This window comes from Chiloscyllium plagiosum, unplaced genomic scaffold (assembly GCF_037043375.1).
Source record: "Chiloscyllium plagiosum isolate Xiang-an unplaced genomic scaffold, Cpla_swu_hap1 HiC_scaffold_17, whole genome shotgun sequence".
Classification (NCBI taxonomy): domain Eukaryota; kingdom Metazoa; phylum Chordata; class Chondrichthyes; order Orectolobiformes; family Hemiscylliidae; genus Chiloscyllium; species Chiloscyllium plagiosum.
In genome coordinates, this window is record NW_028270155.1 from 67,200,712 (window position 1) to 67,228,258 (window position 27,547).

At 40.0% G+C, this 27,547-nt stretch overlaps 1 long non-coding RNA gene across 1 annotated transcript; it reads left to right on the forward strand.

The window, feature by feature from the left end:
* Positions 1-817: 817 nt before the first annotated feature.
* On the forward strand, positions 818-27,547 carry LOC148147398 (uncharacterized). Its single transcript, XR_015759988.1, has 3 exons — positions 818-888; positions 1,626-1,803; positions 26,540-27,547. It is a non-coding gene; the product is annotated as an uncharacterized LOC148147398 (long non-coding RNA).

The window sequence follows — 27,547 nt, forward strand, 5'->3', positions numbered from 1 at the left end:
TACAGTTTCTCGGTCTGATCTCCTGTATTGCAGGTCGGATGTTCTCTGACTGCCTGGTAAGATACCTCTGACTGTTTCAGCATGTTCATTTCACCCAGTCTTCTGGATGATGATGACTGTCTCTGGGTGTTCCTTTTACCCAGTATTAGGTAAGATTTAGTTAGAAGCAAAAGAAATGAAAACATCAGAGAAACAAATGAGATAAGAAAGAAAAAAGGCAAATTAAACAACAGGAAAAAGAGAAAAGAAATATAAAAAGGGAAAGATAGAAAAGGACAAATGAAAAGAGAAATGGGAATAAGAAAACTTGAGGTATAAAAGATAGGAGAAAGAAAGAAAAAATGGAAAGGGAAATGTGACTTAAAATGTTTGTCCTTCAAAGATAATTGCTGGAATTCAAATGGGAAACTGATAGCAGTACAAGAATTTCCTATTGAATCCTCAAACGTGTGCTTATCAGGAATGTAAATTAGTATTGAAATTATAACAGTGTTACAAGGGGAGTGTGTTCACTCAGAATCTATTAGGAAGACTGAAGATAAACAAGAAAAGTCTTCCTAGATTATTGCTAAAAATAATTTATTTTCAGATCACTGGAGGTTCTGAGTATGTTATTTCAAATGGAAATGTATTTCCTTTTATTTTCCTTCTAATCACAGATGTAAACCAATACAAACATAGAGAGACCATAGAGCAAGTTAATCACTGATGCTAGCTGACGAGACAATTTGTCTTCCAGATTATGCAGAGTTGAACTAAAGAGTGACTTATTAAGGAGTAAGTTGATTGTGGAGTGGTACAACAAATACCTGGAGAAGGAGTGAATGTTGTATTGCAGCTGCTTCAAAAATATTGGCCTCACCAAGGATGTTGGAACAACCAGTGGAAGTAAGTTTAAGCTTGAAAAAAATTGTAGTTCAATCTGAAACTAGGATCTTAAATCTAAATAAGAACTATTATGAAGGAGGAGAAAATGGCTGTGATGGGTTTAAAAAATACTTCAAAAGGTTTGTCAGACAATGCCTAGTTATTAAAGAATTAATATTAAACGAATAGTAATTGTGTCATTTTCAAGTTGGCAGGCTTGAACTCCAGCTGTTCACAATCTGTATCAATGGCTTAGGGGGCCAATTTTAATCCTTCCAAGTTTGAAAATACAATATCTGGATCTTGAACTGGACAGCTATATCAAATATCTTACTCAGAAATTGAATCAGGACCAATGCCTGAGTGTTATTATTTAAAAGACCAACATACATTCCTTTAAAGCAGGAATACCCAACTGGTAAAGCATGAGAGCCATTATAATGAGGGAAGTTAAGATAGTATTAGATCAAATGAAGAGACTTCTGAAGTTTTCAAAAAGAATGTTATCATCCAAAGGATTGGGAGGATTTTATAATTCAGCAAAAGCAAATCAAGAAATTGATAAAGAAAGAGAGAACAGAATATGAATATAAATAGCAAGAAACAGAGAAATGAATTGTAAAAGGGTCAATAATTAGGTAAAAAGGTAAAACGTTAGCAAAGACAAATCTAGGTTCATTGCAGAGACAGGAGAATTTATAATAGGAAATACAGAAACAGTAGCGAGCTATCTAAATATGTTTTCTGTCTTCACCTAGGAGGACACAGGATGTCTTCTTAAAATTAATTAAGATCCAAGAGGCTACTAAGTGTGAAACTGAAAGAAATTATCAGCAAAAGAAAGTAGAATTGGAAAGATGAACAGAACTGAAGATTGACAAATCCTTGGGACCCGATGACTTTCACCCTAGAGTGTTGGAAGAGACGGCTACAAAGGTAGGAGATGCATTGTCAAAATTCTATTGATTCTCTGACACTGCCAGAAGGCTGGAAGATTGCAAATATCGTCACACAATTTAAGAAAAGAGGAAGGGAGAAAACAAGGAGCCACATTCCTGCAAACCTAAGGTCATTAATAGGGAAAATACCAGAATCTATTACACAGAATGTGATTACTCGATATTTACAAAATAATTGTCTGATTGAACAGTGTCAACATGGATTTATGAAGAGGAAATCACGTTTGACAAACCAACAGTTTTTTTGAGAGTTTTTTTAACAGAGTCGATAAGGAGAAATTAGTGTATTTGGATTTTCAGAAGGCTTCAATAATGTCCTCCACAGACTACGAATGTAAATAGCAAGTTTACACAGAAAGCGAGTAAACAAAATTAAAAACATATGATATTGGGGGTAATACAGTAATACAAAATGAGTATTGGTTAACAGGCAAAGTATTAAAAATGAGAATATGTGTGTCATTTTTAGTTGGCCAGCTTGAATAGAGGCTTGGACTCCAGCTGTTCACAATCTGTATCAATGATGTAGGGGGCCAATTTTAATCCTTCCAAGTTTGAAAATACAATATCTGGATCTTGAATTGGACAGCTATATCAAATATCTTACTCAGAAATTGAATCAGGACCAATGCCTGAGTGTTATTATTTAAAAGACCAAGTGTTAGTAAGGAGTTGAACAACACCTCAAATTCCAGCCAATGATGAATGGGCAGTTGTAGATCAAATGGTAGATCCATCTGATTATTGTAAAGAAATTTTATGAATGACTTAGAAAATGTCAGGAAGTGATTTTTTGATCTCTTCCAAAATAATAATCTCTCTAAGCACGTCATATGTTTGGTCTATATTCAATGCCCTAATCCACCTATCAAAATTACCTTGTTTGATCCTTTCAAACTCAATGTACATTTGATTCCCAAAGCATTGTCTGTAGGCTTTTGGTACTAGTTCATCTGCATTTCAGATGCCATTTTTCACCTCATTGTACTCCCCAGATAACTCCTTTGAAAGCGATACAAATACCTGACTTGATCTGCCTACCAACTTTGATTGGGTCAATAATACCAACATAGTCGCTGGTCCACCTCATTTACTTAGCCACTTTCTTAAATGACATGGAAAAGGCTTCCACATCCTTCTCATTGAACATAAGCAATGCTTGGACATATTTAAGCAGATCCCCACTAGGCCTTTGGCTACAATGGGTTTGCTTATCATCTCTATCTTCCTCTCTAAGCTCATCTTCCACTTTCACCTCCACCGTTTAAAGTTAAAAATCACACAACACTGGGTTATAGTCCAACCGGTTTAATTGGAAGCACTAGCTTTCGGAGCGCCGCTCCTTTATCAGGTGGTTGTGGAGCGCACAATTGTCAGACACAGAATTTATAGCAAAAGTTTACAGGGTGATGTAACTGAAATTATACATTGAAAAATACCTTGATTGTTTGTTGAGTCTTTCATCTGTTGGAATAACCATGATAGTTTTACATCTTTCATATGTAAATCACAAAACTTTATTTTTTATAAGTTACATTCTCAGGTTAGCTGTAACAATTGGTGTCAGCCAGATAATATGTTGAAGGTGTTAGCCCCCTGTGTTCCCTGTCTGTGCCATAATGTTTAGACTGATTCTAATCTAAGGCAAACTTCGGGACAGGCATCAGCGAAAAGTGGCCAAGCAGAGGCTGATAGCTAAGTTCCGTACCCATAGGGAGGGCCTCAACCAGGACCTTGGGTTCATGTCACACTACAAGTGACCACCATTGCACTATATACACACACAGACACTCCTACACACACACACACACACACTCCTATATACACACACACACACACGGATACACAGACACTCACACACACTTCTACAGACACACACACTCCCACATACATCCTCTCACAGACTTAGACCACTTTACACTCACACACACATATGCACTCACTCTCACAGACACTCACAACCCCCACCTCAGACATACATACAAACAATCCTACAGACACACACACTTCCACTCTCACACATGCACCCTCTCACAGACTTAGACCACTTCATACTCACACACATATGCACTCTCTCTCTCACACTCACAACCCCCCACCCCAGACAGACAGACACACACACTGGGGTGAATTTGTACTTGCAGAGTTACATTGTACTCTACTCAAAAACTGCATGAATCCATATAAGATTCTGTTAACTCACTTTTTAGATTAGATCAGTCTAAACATTATGGCACAGACAGGGAACACAGGGGGCTAACACCGTCAACATATTATCTGGCTGACACCAATTGTTACAGTTAACCTATAAAAAAGTTTTGTGATTTACATATGAAAGAAGTGAAACTATCATGGTCATTCTAACAGATGAAAGCCTCAACAAACAATCAAGGTATTTTTCAATGTGTAATTTCAGTTTCATCACACTGTAAACCTTTGCTATAAATTCTGTGTCTGACAATTGTGTCCTCCACAATCACCTGATGAAGGAGCGGTGCTCCGAAAGCTAGTGCTTCCAATTAAACGGGTTGGACTATAACCTGGTGTTGTGTGATTTTTAACTTCGTACACCCCAGTACAACAAAGGCACCTCCAAATCATAGTTAAAAATCACACAACACCAGGTTATAGTCCAACAGGTTTAATTGGAAGCACTAGCTTTCAGAGCGACGCTCCTTCATCAGGCAATCACCTGATGAAGGAGCGTCGCTCAGAAAGCTAGTGTGCTTTCCCAGTCCAACACCGACATCTCCGAATCATGGCCTCCAAATCATGACCTTTTAAAGCTGACTTTACTCTTTAATTGCCAACTTCAGAAGTTCTAACTCTCTCATTTCCTGCTTTTCTCATGTTAGGGCATTCTTCGTTTCTTTTTTCTCTGCTTTTAATTGTAATTCAAGTTGATTCATTTCCTTTTCTGCTTTTTTTTGTTTTGCCAGGGCTATTCTTTTTTTTCCTTTTTTCATTAACATTGCCTCTAATTCAAGCTGCTTTATCTGCAATTGCAGTTTAGCCATTTCCAGTTACTCCAACAGCAATCCGGACAATTGTGAATGCAGGGTTATTGCTGCAAATATTTCCCTTTTTCTCGTTGACACGGGCAAACCCAACTCCAGCTTGTTTGCCAATTCAGAAAGCTTTGTCTTGCTAACTTCCTGTAAAACTCCCAAAATGACTTTTTTCACTCCCAGAAAACTCTCAGTGATTAAAGAGTCATTACTACAGAAGGGAAACCCTGTTTAAACCATTCAAATTCAACACCTGAAACAAAAACTCTTAACGCCCACTGCTTCTGACTTTGAGTCCAACAATCCTAAATGCAACCTGAAATTAGAGATTTTGATTCCAAAAAGAGCCACAGTTCGTTATGGACCAGTCCAGGCACACTCAAACTATTTTAAAAAGGTGGCTTAAATGTTAACTTTTTTCTTATTTTCAAGGCAGATATAACGTGCTGTGTTCCAGATGCAATTTAGTTGATCAAACTACTTGACTTAACTCTGTTGGAAAACTTAGTAAAATAATACATACAGTAACTGTTACCAATTAATTGTTCCAATATAGTAACATTCCATAAACACACCCTTTGGCAAAAAGGCAAATTCAGAAAAACAGATTTTCTCAGAGGTAATAAATACATGATGATCTTCAATATACAAGGCTCTGACTTAGATAATGTGTGTTCATATCCATGTGCTGTCAAGATTCTCTCTCTCACTCTAGAAATGCAGCTATGTAATTCCACGCACACTGTAGAAATTATACACAGTGATATCTAGCTCTGTGACATCAGTGCAAGATTGCTTCAACTTCCTGATGCTTTTATACAGCAACCTTCATTTTAAGATCTCCAGGCTTCTTTAATGCTTGCTTCAGACATACTGCAGAGCCACATTTTGAACTGTGCACCAATGCCTGTATTGTTTCACATCCCCAATGTCAGAACTTCCAATGTTAGAATCTGTCACTTTCACTCTTGACCCAGAATCTGTATATACTCACAGTCCCAGTTTCAGTGCCTGCCCCATTTTCAACTGAGCCTCTTTGAGTAGATTTGAATGTGTACCATTGTTGTGTGCTATTTGATTGATTATTAAATGCCAAATCAGGGAGGACACAATTTCATCATAATATTTGAAGTGCTGAAAGCCTATTCTCTTAGATCCTGCATTGTTTGGCTTAGGAAGCAATAAGCAAGGTGCTGGTTCCATTGTCAGATGTGTATCTAGCTTTATGGAAAATCTCACTGTTCACCTTGTGAATGAGACTGAGCCAACAGGAAACTCACCAATGAGAGAGCCTTTTCCAACAGGAAGGCGGAGGTTCATGGAACTACATTCTTGCACAGCAAACTGATGAGAATCTCATTTTCCATTCATATATTCAATTACATTGTTGTACAGAGTATACACCCAGTTGGAGTTCAGCCACTTTGGCCACTGGAATGATGGTAACTATTTAAAATAGTTTGCAAAGCTTTTGGTTCTGAAATCTACAAAGGAAAAGAAAGATCAGTATTACAGAAAACTATTTGATTGGTGCTTCAGTGTCATTGCTGCCTACCAGGTGACTATCTGTACAGTCTGCACATTCTCCCTGTGTCTGCATAGGTTTCCTCCGGATGCACTGGTTTCCTCCTGCATTCCAATGATGTGCAGGTTAGGTGGATTGGCCACGCTAAATTGGCCATAATGTCCAGAGATGTGTAGGCTAGGTGGATTAGCATGATAAATGTGGGGAAAGGGTGGGAATCTGAGTGTGATGCTTCTCGCAGGGTCGGTGCAGACTCAATGAGCCAGATGAGAAAGGGGAATTAATATTGGGTAATGCTAAAATGGCTGAGGCATTGAATAACTGTTTTGTGTTAGACTTCACAGTGTCTAACATGCCAAAGAATGATGTTAAGGATATGATGCGAGGTGGGGACCTCAATTCAATTGATTTCACTAAAGGTGTAGTATTGAGCAAACTTGGGGGTTTAAAAGTAGATACGTCCCCTGGTCCTGATGGAATGCATCCCAGGGTGCTGAAAGAAATGGCAGAAGTTATAGTAGGTGCATTAGTGGTAATTTACCAAAATTCACTAGATTTCAGGCAGGTCCCGGCAGACTGGAAGACAGTGAATGTCCACACTGCTGTTTAGAAGAGGATGTAGGCAAAAGACAGGCAACTATAGGTCTGTTAGCTTAACATCTGTTGTTGGGAAAATGCTGAAGGCTATCATTAAAGAAGAAATAGTGAGACATCTGGATGGGAAGGGTTCCATCAAGCAGACACAGCAAGGATTCAGGAAGGGAATGTTGTGTTTGATAAACTTACTGGAGTTCTTTGAGGATGTAACAAGCATGGTGGATGGAGGGGAACAGGTGCATGTTGTATACTTGGGTTTCCAAAAGGCATTCAATAAGGTGCCGTACAAAAGACTCATTCATAAGATAAGAATGCATGGAGTTGCAGGGAATATACTAGCATGGATAGAGGACTGGTTAACCATTAGAAAGAAGAGTGTTGAGATAAATGGGTGTTTCTCTGGCTGGAGATCAGTGGTGAGTGGGGTGCCACAGGGATTGGTGTTGGGCCTGCAACTGTTCATGATATATATAAATAATGACGAAAAGGAGACCGAGTGTAATACATTTACATTACATTACAGTGTGGAAACAGGCCCTTCGGCCCAACAAGTCCACACCGACCCGCTGAAGCGCAACCCACCCATACCCCTACATTTACCCCTGCACCTAACACTACGGGCAATTTAGCATGGCCAATTCACCTGAACCTGCACATTTTTGGACTGTGGGAGGAAACCGGAGCACCCGGAGGAAACCCACGCAGACACGGGGAGAATGTGCAAACTCCACACAGTCAGTCGCCTGAGGCGGGAATTGAATCCGGGTCTCTGGCGCTGTGAGGCAGCAGTGTATCCAAGTTTGCTGATGACACTAAATCGAGTGGAAAGGCAGACTGTGCAGAGAATGTGGAGGGTCTGCAGAGAGATTTAGTTAGGTTAGGTGAGTGGGTAGGGGTCTGGCAGATGGAGTACAATGGTAAATATGAGGTTATCCGCTTTGGAAGTAAACATTTTGGTCAGAGTATTACTTAAATGGTGAAATATTGCAGCATGCTATTGTGCAGAGGGACTTAGGAATGCTCATACCTGAATCGCTAAAAGTTGATTTCCAGGTGCAACAGGTAATCAGGAAGGCAAACAAAATATTGGCTTTCATTACTGGAGGGATTGAATTTAAGAGCAGGAAGGTTCTGCTGCAATTGTACAAGGTGTTGGTGAGGCCACACCTGGAGTATTATGTGCAGTTCTGGTCTCCTTACTTGAGGAAGGATATATTGGAAGAAAGTAAGAACTGCAGTTGCTGGAGATCAGAGTCGAAAAGTATGGTGCTGGAAAAGCACAGCTGGTTGGGCAAAATCCAAGGATCAGGACAATCGATGTTTCAGCATAAGTCGTTCATCAGGAGTGGGGGAGGGCAGGAGGGGAGGGAGGAAGGGGGCTAAGAGATAAATAGGAGGGAGGCGGGGGGGTTCGGGAGAAGGTAGCTAGGAGTGTGATATGTAGATGCAGGTGGAGGGTAATGGTGTTAAGTCGGAGCAGAGGGTGGAGCAGATAGGTAAGAAGGAAGATGGACAGGTAGGACAGTTCAAGAGGGTGCCACTGAGTTGGAGGTTTGGATCTAAGATGAGGTGGGAGAAGGGGAGATGAGGAAACTGGTGAAATCGATGTTGATACTGTGTATTTGTAAGGTCCCAAGGCCGAAATGAGGTGTTCTTCCTCCAGGTGTCAGGTGGCTAGGATTTGGCGGTGGAGAAGGCCCAGAACTTGCATGTCCTTGGCAGAGTGGGAGGGGGAGTTGAACCGGTCAGCCACAGTTTTTGACAAAAGATACACTGGCTTTGGAGGTTCACCAGATTGATTCTGGAGATGAGGAGTTACCCTGTGAGGAGAGGTTGAGCCACTTGGGACTGTACTCACTAGAATTTAGAAGAATGAGAGGGGATCTTATAGAAACATATAAAATTATGAAAGGGATAGATAAGATAGAGGCAGGCAAATTTTTTCCACTGGTGAGTAAGACTAGGACTTAGGAACGTGGCTTCAAGATTAGGGGGAGTAGATTTAGGATAGAGATGAAGAGGAACTGCTTTTCCCAGAGTAGTTAATCTTTGGAATTCTCTGCCCACAGAGGCAGTAGAGGCAGCTTCATTAAATATATTCAAGACACGGTTGCATGGGTTTTTGCATAGTAGAGGAATTAAGGGTAATGGGGATAATGCTAGTAGGAGGAGTTGAGGTGAGGGATAGATCAGCCATGATCTTAATGAATGGCAGAGCAGGTTCGATGGGCAAAATGGCCTACTCCTGCTTCTATTACAAGGAAACTATGAATGGCCTCATTCTGCACCATAGGGATTCTATTCTGCGATTTTATGAAAAGAATACTTGTAATTATGTAGTGTCATTCATGTCCTGAGGATGTTCCAAAACATTTTCCTACTAATGGATCAATTTTAAAGTCAGTCAGTGTTGGATACAGTCAAACACAGCAGCTTAGTGTCAAAAGCAAAGTGCAACAAAGAACAAAAGAATAACCAAATAATTACTTTTGGTGACTTTTTTAAGGGAAGACTGTTAATACACTTTGCTTTTCTTTAAACATCTTTTCATGGAATTGTTTGTATCCACTTCAAAAGGCAGATGGAACCTCAGCTTTCTTTGTCTAAAAGACAGCACTTCCTCAGTACATAATTCAAACCTTAGTGGTGATTCAACCCTTGACATCTGACTCAGAGGAAAGAATGCTGACACAGTCCTTGGTTTACTCAATCGCAGGGCTCAGTAAAGATTCTCTGAGTCATGCTATTTATATTCAGAGTGTGCATTTCATCAGGATAGTCAGTTATACAATTTAAATTTATAATGACTAGACAATTCTAATGGAGTTATTTCAACTGATTAGACGGTCTCAGGTCTGCAGAAAGAGAACTGTTTAAATTGTCAATTATTTTAATTTTTATTGTAATTCCATGTACATTTCATAGCTATTGTATTCATTGCCATAATTACTATCCATTCAATTTGATGTTATTGTATTATCTATTTTCCATTTGAGCTTCAATCCAATGAAAAAAAGCAAGGAATGGCATCAATCTGAATCAGTAGCTATGGATTGGATGGTATTATTCCAGACTGGCATGTTGGGAGGGCATGAGAGTCACATTGAGGAGAATAATATGCAGAATATAATGAATTCTTTCAGAAAACCACTTAAACTGCTGCCAGCATGGACAACACAGGATCTGCTGTGACTTCAGCACAGGTTCTACGCCAATCAGATCAGGAGACTAATGGAGTCATGCCACCCCGGGCTGTCACAATACAGACACATTTTTTTTCTATGAGACAAAGTGAAGGCAGACAGATAGCTCTTGTATCTAAGCATCAGCGACAAATAAAGTGCTCAGCGCAAACTATACATAAATAGGAACATTGGCTCTTGCTGCGAGCTACAATAAATACTAAGAACAATATCATTTCAGTATTACAGAGTAATGCTTTTTTTCTGTTAAATGTTTATGAAAAAGAATAAAGATTGCTTCCTCTGTTGATGGCATAGTCCATAACAACACCACATTGGTTTAACCCATGACAGATCCTCGGGTCTAGGTATTTGCTCTAGAGTCAGAAGGAGTTGGAAAATTTCACCATCTCGACTTAGAGGGAAACTCACCCAACAGGCAGGATGTTGGTTCGAGATGGGAGAGTATAGGATGGAATTACCCCCTGCTTCACGCCAGAGGCATCTACAGGGACTGCCCAGTGCTGAAACTATAATAAGAACTTAAGATGTAGGAGCAGAAATAAGCCATTCAGCCCAATGAGTCTACTCTTCCATTCAAGTAGAATCATGGTTGCTGTTATAATCTTCACCTCCACTTTCCTGCTTTGTTCCCATTATTACTTGACATGATGACAGGCTTGTCGCAGTTCTCTGAGACTGCATCCAGTTGTTTTAAAAGATACTGGGCCCCCTTTCCCTCATTCATCACTCACCCTAATCATACCAACTCATGACCTCCACCAACTCAAAACCCTTTCAATTTCCCGTGCCAACAGTGCTAACCTAAGTCAACCAATGCCAACCCACCTCGTCCCTATGGCTCCTTACAGTCCCCATGCTAACCTTAGCAACTATCACTTATTTCACTTAAAATATCCACACCAACTCACCCAGTATGTTTTCATGAAGTGGAATAAAGTTCTAAGTATTCATTTTTGTGTTCCCAATACATAAAAGAATCTCCCATTCATGGAAGCGTATTTAAAATGTTCAAATCTTTTCAAATACTGAATTCTTTATGAAAAACGTTATTTTAATAAACCAATATGAAAGATAGTTAATCATTTAATAATCTTTTGTAGTTGTCAATTAAACTATGAACCTCAAACCTCAACTGAGATAAAGGTAAATTGTGAAAAGAAGCCAAACATTATTTAGGATATAAAGATGACCCTTAGAATAATGTGAATAAACAACTATTAAAACTTCTAGAACATTGTTTCTCAACTCATAGCCAACCTTTTAAATTTTAGATTTTCAACAGTATGGAAACAGGCTCTTCGGCCCAACAAGTCCACACTGACCCTCCGAAGAGCAACCCACCCAGATCCATTTCCCTCTGACTAATTACCTAATACTATGGGTAATTTAGAATGGCCAATTCACCTGATCTGCACATCTTTGGACTGTGGGAGGAAACCGGAGCACCCAGAGGAAACCCACACAGACATGAGGAGAGTGTGCAAACTCCACATAGGCAGTCGCCCAAGGCTGAAATTGAACCTGGGACCCGGGTGCTGTGAGGTTTTGTTTTATATTGTTTTAAAGCATTGGATTTAAAAGCACAGGGGATTAATAGTACAGGTAGCATGGTGGTTCAGTGATTAGTACTGCTGCCTCATAGTACCAAGGACCTGGGTTCAATTCCAGCATTGGGTGCCTGACTGTGTAGAGCTTGCACATTCTCTCTGTGTCTGTGTGGGCTTCCTCTGGGTGCTCCAGTTTCCTCCCACAGTCCAACAATGTGCAGTTTAGGTGAATTAATTGGCTGTGCTAAATTGCTCGTAGTGTCCAGGGATGTGTAGATTAGGTACATTAGTCAAATGTAAACATAAAATGGAGGAATGGGTCTGGGTGGGTCACTCTTCGGAGGGTCAATGTGGATTTGTTGGGCTGACGGGCCTGTTTCCACACTGAATGGATTCTATGATTAAATAACTTAACAGCTTCCATTTTTCTTTACCTCTCACTGACACAGAAAGGCTTCTTATAATTTTTCCTTTACGATGGAAAGGGATAGGTATACACCAGAGGGCAAGAGCTACACCTGGGGGAAAGGCAATTACGATGTGATTAGACAAGATCTAGGATGCATAGGATGGGGAAGTAAACTGCACGGAATGGGCACAATAGAAATGTGGAGCTTATTCAAGGAACAGCTACTGTGTGTCCTTGATAAGTATGTACTTGTCACACAGGGAGGAAGTTGTTGAGCACAGGAGCTGTGGTTTACTAAGGAAGTTGAATCTTTGTCAAGAGGAAGAAGAAGGCTTATGTTTGGATGAGATGTGAAAGCTCAGTTAGGGCACTTGAGAATTACAAGAGAGCCTGGAAAGACCTAAAGAGAGAGCTAAGACAAGCGAGGTGGGGACATGAGAAGTTGTTGTCGGATAGGATCAGGGAAAACCCTAAAGCTTTTTATAGGTATATAAGGAATAAAAGAATGATGAGAGTAAGATTAAGGCCAATCAAGGACAGTAGTGGGAAGTTGTGCGTGGAGTGAGAGGAGATAGGGGAAGTGCTAAATGAATTTTTTCATCAGTATTCACACTGGAAAAACACAATGTTGTTGAGGACAGTATTGAGAAACAGGCTATGAGACTAGTTGGGATTGAGGTTCACAAGGAGGAGGTGTTAGAAATTCTGGAAAGTATGGAAATAGATAAATCCCCTGGGCCGGATGGGATTTATCCTAGGATTCTCTGGAAAGCCAGAGAAGAGATTGCAGAGCCTTTGGCTTTGATCTTTATGTTGGCATTGTCTACAGGTATACTGCCGGAAGACTGGAGGATAGCAAATGTTGTTCAAGAAGGGGAGTAGAGACAATTCTGGTAATTATAGACCAGTGAGACTTACTTCGGTTGTGGGTAAAGTGCTGGAAAAGGTTATGAGAGATAGGATTTATAATCATCTCGATAGGAGTACATTGATTAGGGATAGTCAACACAGTTTTGTGAAGGGTAGGTTGTACTTCACAAATCTTATTGAATTCTTTGAGAAGGTGACCAAACAGGTGGATGAGGCTAAAGCCATTGATGTAGTGCGTATGGATTTCAGTAAGGTGTTTGATAAGGTTCCCCACGGTAGGCTATTGCACAAAATACGGAGGCATGGAGTTGAGGGTGATTTAATGGTTTGGATCAGAAATTGGCTAGCTGAAAGATGACAGACGGTGGTAGTCAATGGGAAATATTCATCCTGGAGTTCTGTTACTAGTTACTGTTTGTCATTTTTATAAATGACCTGGATGAGGGCATAGGAGGATGGGTTAGTAAATTTATGGATTACGCTAAGATCAGTACAGTTGTGGGTAGTGCTGAAGGATGTTGTAGGTTACAGAGGGACATACATAAGCTACAGAGTTGGGCTGAGAGGTGGCAAATGGAGTTTAATTCAGAAAGGCGTGAGGTGATTCACTTTGGAAGGAGTAACAGGAATGCAGAGTACTGGGCGAATGGTAAGATTCTTGGTATTGTAGATGAGCAGAGAGATCTCGGTGTCCATGTACATAGATCCCTCAAATTTGCTACCAAGGTTGATAGTGTTGTTAAGAAGACATACTGTGTGTTAGTTTTTATTAGTACAGGGATTGAGTTTTAGAACCATGAGGTCATGCTACAGCTGAACAAAACTCTGGTGCGGGCGTACTTGGAGTATTGCGTGCAGTTCTGGTCACCACATTATTAGAAGGATGTGGAAGCTTTGGAAAGGGTTCAGAGGAGATTTACTAGGATGTTGCCTGATATAGAGAGAAGGTCTTACAAGGAGAGGTTGAGGGACTTGAGGCTGTTTACGTTAGACAGAAGGTTGAGAGGTGACTTCGTTGAGACATATAAGATAATCAAGAGGGTTAGATCGATGGTGATGGCTAGCACAAGGGAACATAGCTATAAGTTGAGGAGTGATAGACATAGGATAGATGTCAGACGTAGTTTCTTTACTTAAAGGGTAGTAGGGGCATGGGACACACTGCCTGCAACAGTTGTAAACTGGCCAACTTTACAAGCACTTAAGTGGTCATTGGATAGGCATATGGACAAGAATGGATTAGTGTCGTTTAGATGGGCTTCAGATTGGTTTCACAGGGCGGCACAACATTGAGGGCTGAAGGGCCTGAACTGCGCTATAATGTTCTATAGTTTATGTTCTAAAAGGTTGTAGATTTAAATGACTTCATACCCTAATAGTTCTCCAGACCTTATTCACCTTCAAAAGTATTATGAAGACTAAAAATAATGACTTCCACGCTGCCAGTTAAAGTCTTTCCTGCAGTGAAAAATGGGTCATCTGCATACAGCAATGAATTCAAATAGTCTGCTGAGTACAGATTTCCCTCATGTGTGAATCATGCTCTGCTGCATAGCCTCTACCAGCAAAAATGAAATCTGTTAGAAATGTGGGAATGACTTCAGCAGTCAGGGTCTGAATGCTATTTTGGAGTCTCTGTGGTGTTTCCATAAATCCCAGGCCAAGCTGTCTGGTCCTCATACTATTGCCTACCTGTCTCAATTTTGATTCTGTTCTGCATTACCACCACATGAAAATACCCTGAAGTTGATAACCTACCTGTGCATCTGTGGTTCCAGCAATGTCAATTACTTTAAATGTTGTATATTGAATATCTTACAAGCCACAAATATGAATGGAAATTACAATTATACTGCAAGACCCTGGAAATCTAGTCATCCAGTAATCAATTGAAACTGTTTAATTTAGTTATGTGGAAATCATTGGATGTTAATGATGGATTGGCAATGCTGAGCTATTTAATTGAATAAATGTTCCAAATTTACTGTAAAATGTAAAGGATTTTTTTCAAGGAGTATTGTAGTGACATGGTTTGTTTTTTTTTTTGGCTGCATTCAGCTGGTGATTGCTTTTAAAGGCTTTATTTTAGTGTTGGTGATAATGAATCCAAACAGTCATGATTTGCTTTTCAGGCATAATGGACAAGAGTGGAAGTTTTTTAAAAAATGTAATTGTAATGAAGTAGAAATGTGTTGATTGATGAGTAAGAGTTTTTGTTTTGCTCTTCCTTTGGAATCGACTGATTTTTTAAAAGCAAGTTTTGAGAATATTTGTAGCTCAGGTTGAGGTTCAAGATGTAGGTTTGCTCGCTGAGCTGGAAGGTTTGGTTTCAGATGTTTCATCACCATACTAGGTAACATCATCAGTGAGCATCTGGATGAAGCACTGGTGGTATGGTCCACTTTTTATTTGTGTTCAGGTTTCCTTGAGTTGGTGATGTCATTTCCTGTGGTGACATAATTTCTTGTGATGACATCATCTCCTGTTCTTTTTCTCAGGAGCTGGGATCTAAGTCATTGTGTTTGTTGATAGAGTTCTGTTTGGAATGCCTGGTTCACGTGTGTCTCTGTTTTGCAGTATCTTTACATACAGATGAGGAAGGACACCACTTCGACTGGGACAACACATCCATCCTCGGACAAACCAAACAGAGACACACACAAGAATTTCGAGAAGCATGGCATTCCAACTGACTGACTGTGTGGAGTTTGCACGTTCTCCCCGTGTCTGCGTGGGTTTCCTCCGGGTGCTCCGGTTTCCTCCCACAGACCAAAGATGTGCAGGGTCAGGTGAATTGGCCATGCTAAATTGCCCGTAGTGTTAGGTAAGGGGTAAATGTAGGGGTATGGGTGGGTTTCGCTTCGGCGGGTCGGTGTGGACTTGTTGGGCCGAAGGGCCTGTTTCCACACTGTAATGTAATCTAATCTAATCTGTAATCTAATCTAATCTAAACTGCTACTCTATCAACAAACACATTGACTTGGATCCCATTTACCACCCCCTGAGAAAAAGAACAGGAAATGACATAACCACAGGAAATAACATCACCATAAGAAATGATGTCACCAGCCCAAGGAAACCTAATACATAAATAAAAAGCAGGCCATACCATCAGTGCTTCATCTGGATGCTCATTGATGTGTAACCTAGAATGGTGATGAAACGTCTGAAACTGAACCTTCCAGCTCAGCGAGCAAACCTACATCCTGATTCTTAACTTTTTAAACTTTTCATAGAAAAATAACTGAGAATTAAACTGTTAAGATTCAGAATTGTTCAGGTGAAAAACTAGCCATTGGTTCCTCAAGATTATTATTTACTTTATTTAAAGAGGGTCTGTGTGAGCTACAGATGAATTTATTTGAATCTTATGCTAATAGTTCCAGATGGCATTGTATTAAGTATTCTAAAGAACTGGAATAGAAACACTAATGCCAGCCATACAAATAAAGGACAGGAAGTTAGTAAGGACATCAAAATGATAAAGTGAAGGAAATATTGGAAAAAAGAGTAGCTGACAGATGATAATTCAGTTAGTCAAACAGAAGTTGCCATCTCTCTGATCAGCCAGAAATTAAAATCAGATGCTGGTAGTTAACAAGTGCAGTTAAGCTTTGAATTTCAGGAGAAACAGCAACAACATTTTCAATGCAAACTTTGTAGTTTGGAAGTTAGATCACCTGTCCTCTAGAATATCACTGAAAGTGCAGCTGTGTCTTCTCCAACCTGCAGAACGTTTCAAAGAACATCTCTGGGACACACTCACAAAATAACCCCACCGTCCCATGGCCGAGCACTTTAACTCCCCCTCCCACTCTGACATGCAAGTCCTGGGCCTCCTCCATTGCCAAACCCTTACCACCCGACACCTGGAGGAAAAATACCTCATCTTCCACCTTGGGACCCACCAATCACACAGAATCAATGTGAATTTCACCAATTCCCTCATTTCCCCTCCCTCCACCTCATCCCAGATCCAACCTTCCAACTCAGCACCCCCCAAATGGATCTGTCCTACCTAGCCATCTTCCTTCCCACCCATTTGCTCCACCCTCCTCTCCAATGTATCACCCTCACCCCCAAATTCATCTACCTATCACATTCTCAGCTACCTCCTCCCCAGCCCCTCTCCCCTCCCATTTATCTCTCAGACATCTTGGGCCACAAACCTCATTCCTGATGAAGGACTCATGCCCAAAACATTGATTCTCCTGCTCCTCAGATGCTGCCTGACTGGCTATGCTTTTCCAGCAACACACTCTTCGATTCTGATCTCCGGCATCTGCAGTCCTCACCTTCTTCTCCAATAAAGTTTACAACTACTTTGATCTGTTTCAGTGAAAACTTCATCCACAAAATCACCTCTTTGCCAGTTTAGGAAACTGCAGTTAGAAGTAATAAGAGACCTTGGAGTGCAGGTTCATAGCTCCTTGAAAGTGGAGTCGCAGGTAGATAGGATAGTGAAAAATGCATTTGGTATGCTTTCCTTTAGTGATCAGAGTATTGAGTACAGGAGTTGGGAGGTCATGTTGCAGCTGTACAGGACATTGGTTAGGCCACTGTTGGAATATTGCATGCAACTCTGGTCTCCTTCCTATCGGAAAGATGTTGTGAAACTTGAAAGGGTTCAGAAAAGATTTACAAGGATGTTGCCAGGGTTGGAGGATCTGAACTACAGGGAGAGGCTGAACAGGCTGGGGCTGTTTTCCCTGGAGCGTTGGAGGCTGAGGGGTGACCTTATAGAGGTTTACAAAATTATGAGGGCATGGATAGGATAAATAGACAAAGTCTTTTCCCTGGGGTCGGGGAGTCCAGAACTAGAGGGCATAGGTTTAGGGTGAGAGGGGAAAGATATAAAATAGACCTAAGGGGCAACTTTTTCACGCAGAGGGTGATACGTATGGAATGAGCTGCCAGAGGATGTGGTGGAGGCTGGTACAATTGCAACATTTAAGAGGCATTTGGATGGGTATATGAATAGGAAGGGTTTGGAGGGATATGGGCTGGGTGCTGGCAGGTGGGACTAGATTGGGTTGGGATATCTGGTCGGCATGGATGTGTTGGACCAAAGGGTTTCCATGCTGTACATCTCTATGACTCAATAACTGTAGAGACTACTTAATCCTTCATTCACTAATTGATAAGAATGTTATGGACATTCTAAATTATATAGCATGCATAAATGACACATTAAAAGGATAAAACAGGGAGATCCAACCTTTATCAGCTGGGCTCAGATAACAGTTCTGTTAACACTAGTTGCTGAAGAATATCCTGAAGAATCCTTATCTAAGTTATACGACTGAAGTCAGCTGATATGTGTTTCTAATATATTTTTACATTGATTCAGCAATGAAGAAATTAGAAATAGTGTATATTTTGTAGCTCGTCCAGTGTAGTAAAAAATGTTCTATTTTCATAGAAACATTTTAATATGAAATTTGAGGCCTTATTATGGAAGACAAACAAAGGAATGAGAGAAGGTATACTATTGAAGTAATGTTTGAAAGGGAGCTGTAGAGGTAGATATGTACTTAGATGGTATTCCAGAGCTCGGAATCTTGGAAGCTGAAGGCAGCCTATGTGGAGCAAACATGGCCAACTACAGGTTAATCCATTTCTGTAATCAAGCTTTAATCAAATTGGTTAAATTGGGTAAATATTGAGGGTCAGTAATATGGTCCGGATGCATTGAACTGATCAATAACTTAATCAAGTATTTGGTGATTTCATAGTTCTCCTGCTAAAACCTTAGTGAGAAATATGGAAAAATTCCAGATTGGAACACATGTTCCATTAAGTTGAATTTGTCAAGTCATACAATGAACAAGCCATCAACTGATACATCATCTATATTGATGGCCTGGCAATTCAAAATGGTTGGTTATAATACGATAAGCTCACAAAATCTTTGAGATGTTAAGAATACACAGGTGATGAGTGTTCATAAGTTCATAGGATATAGGAGCAAAATTAGGTCATTCAGCCCATCGAGTAGCTCTGCCATTCGATCATGTTTCTCACTCCCATTTTCTTGCCTTCTCCCAATAACCCTTCAACCCATTACTAATTAAAAATCTGTCTAACTTCGCCTTAAATTTACTCACTATCCCAGCACCCACTGCACTTTGAAGTAGCAAATTCCACAGATTCACAATCCTTTGGGAGAAGTAGTTTCTCCTCAATTCTGTTTTAAATTTGCTACTCCTTATTCCTAGACTATGACCTCTTTTCCTCCAATGCACCACAAGAGGAAGCATCCACTCCACATCTATTTTATCTATACTTTTTATCATCTTGAATACCTCAATTTGATCTCCCCTCATTCTTCTAAATTCCAGAGAGTATAGACCTAAACTGTTCAACCTCTCTTCATATGACAAATCCCTCATCTCTGGGACCAATCTAGTGAACGTAAGAATTGGAACTAAGAAGGAACAGATGATGAGTGTCCAGAACTTCAGAAATTCGTCTAAAAAGCCAATCATGTGGAAGATCAGTTGCAAAATTTTATTAGATCACAAATTGCTTGTTTTATGCATGGATTGTTAGGAGAGATAAAAAAAGGGGATAAAGTTGACTTTTGGTTTGTTCATATTATGGGGAGTTATCTTACTTTGGTTTCAACAAGTAAACGTCAGATTTGTACTGAAATGAACTGAGATAGATTCTTTCCAAATTTATTGATATAGCTACTTTGCCAAGCAATGCAGATGGATCAAATCTTTAAAGAAAACCAAGAAACTGACTATGTTGTAGAAAATCTCATGATAGTTTACTTACACTGCAATTAAGTAACAGAAAGAGATAGACTGTAACTCATGATCTGAAACCAATGTGAACATTCAAATGAATGTAATCTAATGAGTATAATATGACTTAATAGTTTTGAATGTCACTCGTTGTAGGGTTGAATTAGCAGGGAGAGAAGCTATCTTCTGTTGAGCAAAATGGATTTACACCATATTTTCCAGGCATTACTTGAACTCTAATAACTTTATTCCATTTTACTCTGTGCTCCATAATCCTGCTACTTAGACTGTTGTGTCTGTGACACTTATATAACTTTCATGCTATTGAACATATTGAATATGTTACCTGTTCTGTGTTTTACAGTCTCAGAATTGGTCTTCTTGCCTCAGCAATGCACAATGAAACAGCTTGAAAGCTCCTTTTATTCGCTTGTAACCTAAAGGTCTGGCAAGGGAGCGACAAGTGAAAAGTATTTTCAAATAAAAAGTCTCAAAGTACAGGTTTCCCAAGCATCTTATAATATTTAGCAAGACACATTAATTTTTTTTCAACATCTTTCCCATCCAACAGTCAACCGCATTGGAAGGTAGTATGTGTATGGCAAGAATGGATGCTAGTTAAGTCTGAAGTTGCATAGCAAGGGATTGACACAGGTGGTTGAGGTGAATTAGATATTGTGGGCATTAGTGGTGAATTCATCAGCATGTGATGGGTGGGATATGGACATTGTGGGAGGTTGGGATGCATGAAGCAATATGACTGAAGTGGACAGTGATTTTAGGAGAGTATTAGGCATATTGAAAATCAAAGGAGACTGGAACTTAAACATTGTGGGGTGAGTCAGTTGATGCAGAGTCCAATTTTGGCACATTGTAGGAAGCAACCCTGGCCCAGAAACAGTGCAATAAAGGCATGAATCACTTTGTCTGCCAGAAATGTAGGAATCCCAGCCACCATGTGTAAAAAGTTGTTTTAAAAATAGTTAAAATAAAGACACTTAACCTTAACTGATTTTCGAGTTCAATCCGAATCCTGATAATGAGCTGTCTACCCTCCCCCCCACCCCCACCCCCACTCCATCCCAGTTCCATTAAAATCACAAGTGAACAGATTGAGACCATACCTGAGAATTTAAAATACAAACTTTCCACTCATTCCCATGTCATTGTCCTTGAGGGTTAAAGTCCTTCCGTTTGTTTCATTTTCTTTTTGTAAAGTAACATTAGGGTTAGCATGACATTGGCACTGAGAAAACTCACAACTTGTCCTGTTTAGATCATATAGATATTTTCATCTATCCCTTAACTTGGTGTTAAGCCAATATACCTCTTTCCTCTGGAGGTTTGCTGCCTTACGTTCCAAACTGCTGAAACTGAGCTTATGCTCAATATGTTAAGGTATTTAACTTGCAAAATGATAGCTATGTAAGTATAAAGTAACTGTTTCTTCGTTTGAGTTTAACACAGGGTTCCTTAAGAAGATATACCATGTCCATACTCCTGGGTTCCTTTGTGACTGCAAAAATCTGATCTTTTCAAGTTACTTTCTTTTTTTGATGCAGACACGTTAATCCCTATATTTTAGATTTATGATGATGATAAATATCCTATTATTACTTTTGGTAATCTCCTTTCAATCTCTCCAGTATCTAACCATATTTTTTTTCTAGTTGTGACTGAAACTGAAAATATACTATATAACCTTTGTATAGGTTATATAGTATATATTCTTATTGAGAGATAGGATTTTAATATAGGTGTTACAAATGCTGCCAGTATTTATAGCTGATTCCTAATTGCCCCACAGAAGGTGTAAATTAGTCTTCTTAAAGCACTCTAGCCCATGTGGTATAGATATTTCAGTTGACTAATTAGTACAGTTAGGTCACATAGGATTCGGGGTGAGCTTGCCAATTGTATGCATAATTGACTCAACACCAGAAGACAGGGAGTAGTGGTGGAAGGTTGTTTGGACTGGAGGTCTGTCACCATTGGTGTCCCACAGGGATTAGTTCTGAGTCCTGTTTTGTTTGTCATTTGTATAAATGAATTGAATGAGAATATAGAGGGCATGATTAGTAAGTTTGGGGATGATACCAAAAGTGGAGGAATGGTAGATGGTGAAGAAGGTTTTCTACAATTACAAGGAAATCTTGATCAACAAGAAAGGTGGTAAGGAAAAGCTAGGGAACTATAGACAGATGATAGGCAGATTGTTGGAGGGGATTCTGAGGGATAGGATTTACATGTATTTGGAAAAGCAAAGACTGATTAGGGATAGTCAACATGGCTTTGTGCATGGGAAATCATATCTCACTAACTTAATTGAGTTTTTTGAAGAAGTAATGATGGGGATTGATGAAGCCAGAGAGGTGGACTTGATTTGTATGGATTTCAGTAAGGCATTTGACAAGGTAGACTGCTTTTCAAGTTTAGATCACATGGAATACACAGGGAGAACTAGCTATCTGGATACAGAACTGGCTCGACGGTAAGAGACAGAGGGAGGTGGTGGTGGGTCTCTTTTCAGATTTGAGGCCTGTGACCAGTGATGTGCTATGAGGATTGGTGCTGGATCCACTGCTTTTTGTCATTTATATAAATCATTTGTATGTGAACATAGGAGGTATGGTTAGTAAGCTTGCAGATTACACCAAAATTGATGGTGTAGTGGACAACGATGAAGGTTATATTAGAGTACAATGGGACCTTGATCAGATGGGCTGAGAAGTGGTAGATGGAGTTCAATTTAGATAAATGTGAGCTATTGCATTTTGGAAATGCAAATCAGGGCAGGACTAATATATGTAATGGTAAGGTCCTGGGGGTTGTTGCTAAGCAAAGCGACCTTAGACTGCAGTTTCATAGTTCCTTGAAAGTAGAGTCACAGGTAGACAGGATAGTGAAGGCGGCTTGCCTTTATTGGTCAGTACATTGAGGTCATGTTGAAGTTGTACAGGATATTGGTTAGGCCCCTTTTTTTGAATTTTGCCTTCAATTCTGGTCTCCCCGCTATAGGAGGAATGTTGTGAAACTTAAAAGAGTTCAGAAAAGGTTTACAAGGATGTTGCCAGGGTTGGAGGATTTGAGCTATAAGGACAGCCTATATAGCTTGGGGCTATTTTCTTAGGAGCGTCAAGGGCTGTCCATCTCACCTCACCACCGGAATTTAGTTCTTTGTCCATGTTTGAACGAAGGCTGGAATGAGATCAGGACCTGAGTGACCCATGCAAAACCCAAACTGAGCATTAGTGAGCAGGTTGTTGCTAAGCAGGTACTGCTCGATAGCACTGTTGCTGACACCTTCCATCACTTTACCGATGACTGAGAGTACACCGATCGGTTGGGAATTAACCGGGTTGGAGTTATCCTGCTCTTTGTGTACGGGACATATCTGGGCAATTTTCCACATTGTTGGGTAGATGCCAGTATAATGGACAGCTTGGCTAAGGATGTGGAAAGTCTTCGTACTATTGCCAAAATGTTATGCGGTGCCGTAGCCTTTGTAGTATCCAGTATCCTCAAGTGTTTCTTGATATTATGTGGACTCAATCAAATTGGCTGAAGTCTAGCATCTAGCAGGGTTGCTGGGGACCACTGAATGAAACCAAAATGGATCATCCATTTGGTACTTCTGGCTGAAGAGTTTTGCAAATACTTCAGCTTTAACTTTTGCGCTGATGTACTACACTCTTCCATCATTGAGAATGCAAATATTTGTGGAGCCTCCTTCTCCAGTGAGTTGTTTAATTGTCCTCCACCATTCATGTTTGGATGCGGCAGAACTGCAGAGCTTGGATCAGATCCAATGGTTGTAAGATTGTCTAACTTTGCCTATCACTTGCGGGATGCAATGGCTTAGTAGTGTTATTGATAGACTATCAAAACAAAAACTCAACTGATGTTCTGGGGATCTAGGTTTGAATCCTGCCATAGCAGATGGTGGAATCTGAATTCAATAAATATCTAGAATTAAGATGCTAATGATGACTATTGTTGGGAAAACCCATTTAGTTCACTAAAGTCGGGGTGGCACAGTGGCTCAGTGGTTAGCACTGCTGCTTCACAGCACCAGAGACCTGGGTTCAATTCCAGCCTTGTCTGTCTGGAGTTTGCACATTCTCCCTGTGTCTGCATGGGTTTCCCCCGGATGCTCTGGTTTCCTCCCACAATCTAAAGATGTGCAGGTCAGGCGAATTGGCCATGCAAAATTGCCCACAGTGTTAGATGCATTAATCAAGGATAAATAGGGGGAATGGGTCTGGGTGGACTTGTTGGGCCAAAAGGCCTGTTTCCACACTGTAGGGAAACTAATCTAATCTAAAGTATTTCAGGGAAGAAAATCTGCCCTCAACTGATCTGGCACATGATTCCAGACCCACAAAAATATGGTTGAATCTCAACTGGCCTCTGAAGTGGCCTGGCAAACCATTCAGTTGTATCAATTGCTAAATTTAAGTCTAAACAATGGGCCTCATTCCACAGTTAAAAAAAATGCTTGGGGTATTATAGTTTCTGAGCACATTTTCCACATTCTCCATGGCAATGCCTTAACAATTCAAAGTCCATCTTCCATTAATCTACATCTCTTTTTCTTATGCAGTGCAAAATGATATTTACTTCAAAATTTGATCTTCTTGCATCTGTCCTGATGAATGCTAGATGAAAGATTTACTCTTTTATTATCAGTACTCAAGGTCTCTATTACCATATGACTAATTTAGTTGTTAACTAATGCACCTAGCAGATGTTCTCCCACTGCAATCACAACAAGAAGTTGGCATTTAACTTCTCACTGTCATATATTGCAAAATCTGAGCATTTTGATGTATTTCAGTCTCTGCTGTCCTCTCTGTTAGGAAGTGCAAGTAAAAAGACCATTTATGGTTGCTTGCAGTGATTCAATGATTATTATTCAGAGTGATACGCAACAGAATAGTGGTTGCAAAACTGGGATAGAATTTTATTTTGCATTTCATTTGGAGATTTAAGGACCGAAGAATATTTTGACACATTTTTAAAGCTTCTAAAATTAATTTTGAGGAAGTTTGAACAATTTGAATGATTGCTTCTTGTGCAAATTGTTCTGGTACACAATGAGTCAGCATGGTATGTAATTGAAGGAAAAGACACTGAAGGCTTATTTGGGGCCAATGGGGGATTCTTCATCCCTAACAAAGAGAACTTGAGTATTTATGATTGAGAGTTTCACATGTGGCTGAAAACAAATAAAGTAGGGGATGGTATGATGCAATGTTTTGACAAATGTTGTCTATGAGAACCCAGTTTGATGGCACTTGCTGAAATTCATAAAATTCTGTACTCTGACTACAAATAAGAACAAAATTGTGCTGAGAATTATGTTCTGTCAATGGAAGCAGTTGCCAAATACGACTAGTATATTACATTTTCAAATTAAGGTATTCTCACCATTGCAAGTATGACTTGAATTTATTGACCAAATTGACCTTAGAGACAAGTTTATGTCTCTATGGAACATAAAACCAAACCAAGCTATTGGGCAAGGCTGACATGAAAGAAGACATGCAATGAGGCCATAGCCATAAAAATAGCAGAATGAGATAGTTGCAAGTTGCAAAGGAGTTCTTTTCCTGAATCAGCAGGTGTAGTCCCCCAGATTTCAGCAAGATCTATGACAAGGCAATCACAGTCAGAAGTTTAGATATTATAATTACCATGCTAGTCACCAATCATTTAAATGCCCCTATTTTCAATCTAAGATGACAGTTAACAAGTTGGTCTGATTCAGACATGGAGAAAACAGTAACACTTCAGGACATGATACAAGTTCAAGGTCACAGCTGTACATAGTTAGTTGAATCTGGAGTTGTTCAGGGGTCTGAAAATCTTTGAGTGTGCATATGATAAATGTTGAAACATAAATTGATGTTATCAAGAAGGAAGAATTGTACTCAGAGTGCAAGGAAAACAGCACATAGAAGATGAGAATAAATGCCTGAAGATAAAATGCCAGCATGCACAGTAGGGATGAAAGTCAGAAATTTAGAATTTACTTTCATGGCTGACACAGCGTCATTGTGTTGGAAGAACAAAATATTCCTAAGTAACATTCCCTTAAATGTTGTGAAGATGACAATATTCCAGCATGAGGTCAAGTTAGAGTTAAAGTGGAATTCAATGATTCATTCAATTTCTTGCCATTGGTGATATTAGGAAGAACTAAAGTCACCGTGTTAGGAAGAAATTGACTTCAGAAAGTGTGATTGAACTGACGTGAGTTATTTACATTAGGGACAAATAACAATATAATTAACATTGAGGAAATTTTAAATGAACACAACATGGTCTTTGAGTAGGAGGAAATGATAAAACCAGTCAAGCACAAGAAAACCATGGGAATGAATACACATCAATTTATTTGAGGCGTATTGGAAAGAGTATTTTGTATTGGTTAATAGCTCTAGAAAGATGATCAATGTTGAGTATTTGCAGTTCAGTACTTCCCAGGGGCTGAAAAATTACACCATGTTCTTCGTGACCTGCAACACATTATCAATGAAGATGAGCACCTCACCAAGACCTTCCCCACACCTCCACTACTTGTCTTTAAACAACCGCCAAACCTCAAACAGATCATTGTTCGTAGCAAACTGCCCGGCTCTCAGGACAACTCCATACAACCTTGTCACAGTGGACGCTGCAAAACGTGTCAGATTGTGGACATAGATACCATTATTACGTGTGGGAACACCTCCCACCGTGTACATGGCAGGTACTCATGTGTCTCAGCCAACATTGTCTATCTTATACATTGCAGGCAGGGATGCCCGGAGGCATGGTACATTGGAGAAACCGAGCAAAGGCTACGACAACGGATGAATGGGCACCGCACAACAATCAACAGACAGGAAGGTTCCCTCCCAGTTGGGGAACACTTCAGTGGTCCAGGACATTCAGCCTCGGACCTTCGGGTGACCATCCTCCAAGGTGGACTTCGGGACAGGCAGCAGAGGAAAGTGGCCGAGCACAGGCTGATAGCTAAGTTCGGTACCCATAGGGAGGGCCTCAACTGGGACCTTGGGTTCATGACACATTACAGGTGATCACCATTGCACTACACACACACACACACAGATATTCCTACACACACACACTCTCACATACACACGGACACAACTACAGACGCGCACACAGACACCCACATACACCCTTATAGACACACACACTCCCACACATGCACCCCCTCACAGACTTAAGACACTCTGCACTCACTACACACACACACACACTTTCTCACACTCACAACCCACAACACAGACAGACACACACACACAGACAGACAAAGACCCACACGCACACATATATTTTGTGTGGTGAATTTTTTTGGTACTTTCAGAGATACATTGCACTTTGCTCAAAAACCACATACATTCATGTAGAACTCTGAGCTCAAAAGCTGCATGAATTTATGTAAAACTCTGTTATCTCACTTTTTAGATTGGAATCAATCTAAACATCAGGTCATAGACAGAGAACACAGGGGGCTAACACCTTCAACATATTGTCTAGCTATCACCATTTTTAACAGCTAACCCGAGATTGCAACTTTAAAAAAAAGGGTTTTGTAATTTACACATGAAAGAAGTGAAACTATCACTGTATTCTAACAGATGAAAGGCTTAACAGACAATCAATTCTTCAATTCTTTCAGTTACATCACACTGCAAATTTTTGCTATAAATTCTGTGTTACGATCGAGCCCTCCACAATCACCTGATGAAGGAGCGTCGCTCCGAAAGCTAGTGTGCTTCCAATTAAACCTGTT